Genomic DNA, 5260 nt, shown 5'->3' with positions numbered 1-5260 from the left:
AACCCAGGGATGGAACCCAGGTCTCCCGCTCTGCAGGCAGACAGTTTACTCATCTGAGCCACCAGGGAAGACCTTAAGATATTTTAAGTCCCAAAATCTGACTTATATACCATTATGCTGTGTACTTTAATTCTCTGTATATTTAAAACTCCATCAAGACAGTATTATTTAATATGTCAATATATTTATCTTTTTTGTTTCTTAATTTCTTCCTGCTTCTCTACCCTTTCTTCTGCCTGGAAAAAAAAAAAAACCAAAATGAACAAAAAACACAAAAACTACCTTTATAAATTAAGTTCCTTCTAGTGTGTCCTACTGATGAAATTTCTCAGCTTTTGTATGTAAATGTTTTTAATTTCCCCATTATTTTTGTAGATTAATGCTGGATATGGAGTTCTAACTTTCAGCACTTTGAAATTTCCATCCCATTCTCTTCAGTTGTTTTTGTTGAAATGTTAGCTGTCTGGCTGTTGCTTGTTTGAATGTGGTCTTTTTTCACTTCTGGCTACTTTAAACACTTGATTTTTAGCACTTTTACTATGATGTACCTCAGTGCCCAGGCTTCCCAAGAGGCTCACTGGTAAAGAATCTGCCTGCCAATGCAGGAGACTTGGGTTTGATCACTGGGTTGGGAAGATCCCATGGAATAGGAAATGTCAACACACTCCAATATCCTTGCCTGGAAAATTCCTTGGGCAGAGGACCCTGGTGAGCTACAGCCCCTGGGGTCACAAAGAGTCAGACATGACTGAGTACACAGGGGTCACAAAGAGTCAGACGTGACTGAGTACACACACACCCCTCAGTGTGCACTCTTACTTTCCATGTTTTACTCTGAATAATCTCTTCTGACTGACCTTCTAAGTCAGTTTTTTCCAGCTATATCTATCTGCAGGTAAATCTACCCTTTGACTTAATTTAGTTATTCTATTTTTCTGTTCTAAACTATCTGCCTTTTCAAATTATCTGTGTTTGTACGTGTAGTTTCTACTCCATATACATGGTAGTTTCTAGTTCTCTAAAGAATTAAAGGTTTTTTTAAAATCTTAATGAACACAGTAATCATAATTCTTTTAAAATCTTTATCTGATAATTCTAAGATCTGGAGTCCTCAAGGGTCTATCCTCTTGTCTATCGCTGTTGTTATTCTCACTCATGTTGTCTCTTTCTGTGCCTGGTTATTTTTGGCTGTAGACATTATATTTGAAAACTCATTTGTAGAAATAATTGAGACCTAGGATGTTGTTTTTCTCCAGAGAGGATTTATGATGGCTTCTCCCAGGAACTAGAAGCAATGGCAAACAGAGATTACTGCAGTTCAACTTAATGAGTATTCTAACTCAACTACAGTTCATGCAATCTACTTCTTCCTCACCCTTCCTTCTAGGTTTGCAGCCCTTTGGGGTTCCAACCCAAAGCAAGGGGACTTACCAGCCCCTTTTTGCAGGTCCTTAACCCCAAATTCTATCCCCTATGTTGGGAAACTGACCCTACCTGCCACTTATGCTGATCAACAAAGCTAAGTTCTCAGAAGCCATGCTGGTGATCAAGGCTAATTTCTTTCAAACAGGAATTTGCTTGGCATTCAGAAAGAGCTGGTCAGTTTCTACCTGTTATAAGTAAACTCAGGAGTTACAGGGCAGACGGGAAGAGCAGTAGAAAGCCACTAGATCGAGAAAGAATAAAGCTTTGATGCACAAAGAAGAACCATTCAGAGATCCTGAGAGCTTTCCAGGTTCTTCATGGGGCCCAGAAGCAAATCTATACTTGTGCTCAACAAGACATTTCTGTGCCTTTAGGTCAACTCCCTGCCTTATGGGCTTCCCTTATAGCTCAGTTGGTAAAGAATCCACCTGCAATGCAGGAGACCCTGGTTCAATTCCTGGGTCAGGAAGATCCTATCAGGAATACTCCAGTATTCTTGAGCTTCTCTTGTGGCTCAACTGGTAAAGAATCCACCTGCAATGTGGGAGACCAGGGCTCGATCCCTGGGTTGGGAAGATCCCCTGGAGAAGGAAAAATCTACCCAATCCAGTATTCCGGCCTGGAGAATTCCATGGACTATACAGTCCATGGTTGCCGAGTCGGACACAACTGACTTTCACTTTCCCTGCCTTATGCTTCAGCTAAGTTGGGGATTGTGTCCTTGCAACAAAGAATCATAATATAGCAGGAGAGGGACTAGTGTGTAATATTTTTTCAAGACCACACATCACTTTATAGCTAAGAGATAAAAAGGATAAATCAATTGAGTTAATATCTCTGGACTTCCCTGGTGATCCAATGGTTAAGACTCCATGCTACCAATGCAGGGGGTGCAGGTTTGATCCCTAGTCAGGGAACTAGGGTCTCACAAGCCATGTGGTGCAGCCAAAAAGAAAGCCAACATTTTTTCAAAAGGCTATCAAGTAAAAGCCTGTGATTCAGAGGTCATCTCCCAATGTTTCTCTGCCACAGACATCCACAGGTCTTCCAGAACTATTTTACCATCAGGATCACTTGCAAGGCCCACTCAACAGTATCTGGTAAGAGATATGTTTGCACAGCAAGAACATGAGCGATTAAAGACAAGGTAGAGCCATACAGCTCCTGAAAAATAATGCAAGAAACAAGTGGGCAGCACCAGAACACCTGGAGAGATGCTGCATTCTGGGCAGGCTAGGAACAGAATAGACACTCAACAATGAGACAGCACACAGCAAGACACACCACTTCCGCAAAGCAGCAGAAAAAGCAGAAAAAATAAGGGTTACCTCCACTTACTGCTTCCACACAAACTAGTGATCTCTTTCTGTACTATCAGTGCCTATCACAAGGCCTGGTAATACAGCAGGCAGTTAGTAAATGCTGAATCAGTAGATGGGAGAATTAACAGCATCTTACAAAAACAGGTCTACAATGCTTTGTCTTAAACTCCTAAGGCCCGAAGCTTTGATTAAAGGACTTTAGAAAGGTAATAAAGATGCATATTACATAACACTCCCATAGGGTCTGGGACAGCACCTACATCATCACACCACAGTGAATGGAAACACGGTCATAGTACAAGGAGTAAATGAAGTCTACAAATAGCCTCATAGCAGTCAAGGTCAGATTTAGCTGCCAAATATGTTTTGTCACCAAACTTAACAATAAAAAAATCCTCTGGAATTCAGAATTGTAGATAAGGTCTGCTAAAGATGAAATTAAAAAGTAATCCCCAAAACGACTGCTAATTTTCACTTATCGTGAAACTATTGTTCATGTAATAGGTAAGTTTACTGATTAGACACAGTTGAAGAAAATGATTTGTAAGATAGGTCAGAAGGAACTACACAGAATAAAGCATGGAAAGTCAAAATAATTAAAAGTAAGAAGACAGGGTTATACACTGAGAAGGTGTATCTGGAATCCTGGAAGGAAAGAGTGCTCATAATCTGTAAGGGGAAGCAGATTTGTAATCAGTTAAGTTACAATTCAATGTGGTAAGGTCCAAAAAAGAATGACAAAGCATTGAAAAAACACACTGAACCCTACCTGGGCGTATGAGGGAAGGCTAAGCTCATTGTGAAAAATGCCAAGTTTGCCAAGACAGAAATTCAAGTGAAGGCTAGGTGCAAGAGAGCAACTCTGGGCAAATCCCTGCTGAAAACTCAAAATAAGCATAGAAACACCAGAATATTTCTCAGCATTCCTGCATTACCTATGGGACCTAACCATATTCTTCATGCTTTCCAACAAATCAATCAGATGTAAGAACTCCACCTTATAGCAATCATTGTTCATATGCTTCTGAAAGAATACCAAATATGAGAAAACTCACTAGGGCAGTGGTTTTCAAAATGTGGTCTCCTGACGAGCATAGTGTCTGGACACTTTAAAAATTCTTGGGCTCTACCTCAGACTTTAAAGACGCTTTGCTCCTTGGAAGAAAAGCTACGGCAAACCTAGACAGCATATTAAAAAGCAGGGACATCACTTTGCCAACAAAGGTCCATATAGTTAAAGCTATGGTTTTCCAGTAGTCATGTACAGATGTGAGAGTTCCATAAAGAAGGCTGAGTGCCAAAGATTTGATGCTCTGTAATCAACTGGTGCTGGAGAAGACTCCTGAGAGTCCTTTGGACAGCAAGGAGATCAAACCAATTAATCCTAAAGGAAATCAACCCTGAATATTCATTGGAAGGACTGATGCTGAAGCTCCAATACTTTGGCCACCTGATTCAAAGAGCAGACTCCCTGGAAAAGACCCTGATGCTGCACAAGACTGAAGGCCAAAGGAGAAGAGGGTGGCAAAGGATGAGATGGTTAGATAACATAACCGAGTCAATGGACATGAATTTGGGCAAACTCTGGCAGACAGTTAAGGACAAGGAAGCCTGGTGTCCTGTAGTCCATGGGGTTGCAGAGTTAGACACAGCTTATTGACTGAACACTTTAGACTTACTAAAATCTGAAGCTCTAGAAAGGGGGCCCAGTTTTCTGTGTCTTAACAAGTTTTCCATGTGGTTCTGATGCATGCTAAATCTGACAACTCCTGAGCTAAGATAAACCCTTTTCACAGTGTGATTCTGAGATCACTGCTTGGAATTGGCTACAAACTACACCTCTTGGAAACTAGTCCAGACCTCCTGAAGCAGAATCCGTACTAAGTGGAGCCCAGACTCTGTACCTCTAATGAGCACTCCCTGTGAGTCAATGCTTGTGAACCCAAGTTTCCAATGCCACTGCATTTGATTATAAACTCCTAGAGGTCAGGACTGCCTTGTTCACAGGTCAATTTGTTTCCAGTAGCTGGGCCGAAAGAGGCATTAGGTGAGTATTTTTGGATGATTAGCTAGCTCCATATTAAAGCACCAATCACTACAGCAACTGCCAAAGCTGCTTAGAGCCGTGACCGAGAACTCTTAAGGTGGTAACGTGCTGTGTGCCCCACCTCCCCCTCAAAACAATGATTCTGCTCATTTTAGAATGGTGGTCAGCAGCTTTTTAAGAATAGCTAGATTATTAACTGATGAACTAAAGTCATCTTTGCAGCCACTATGGAGAACAGTGTGGAGATTCCTTAAAAAACTGGAAATAGAACTGCCTTATGATCCAGCAATCCCACTGCTGGGCATACACACTGAGGAAACCAGAAGGGAAAGAGACACATGTACCCCAATGTTCATCGCAGCACTGTTTATAATAGCCAGGACATGGAAGCAACCTAGATGTCCATCAGCAGATGAATGGATAAGAAAGCTATGGTACATATACACAATGGAGTATTACTCAGCCT

This window comes from Bison bison, unplaced genomic scaffold (genome assembly GCF_000754665.1).
Source record: "Bison bison bison isolate TAMUID 2011002044 unplaced genomic scaffold, Bison_UMD1.0 scf7180017864244, whole genome shotgun sequence".
NCBI classification, from domain to species: Eukaryota; Metazoa; Chordata; class Mammalia; order Artiodactyla; family Bovidae; genus Bison; species Bison bison.
Note: the sequence above shows the minus strand (reverse complement) of the source record.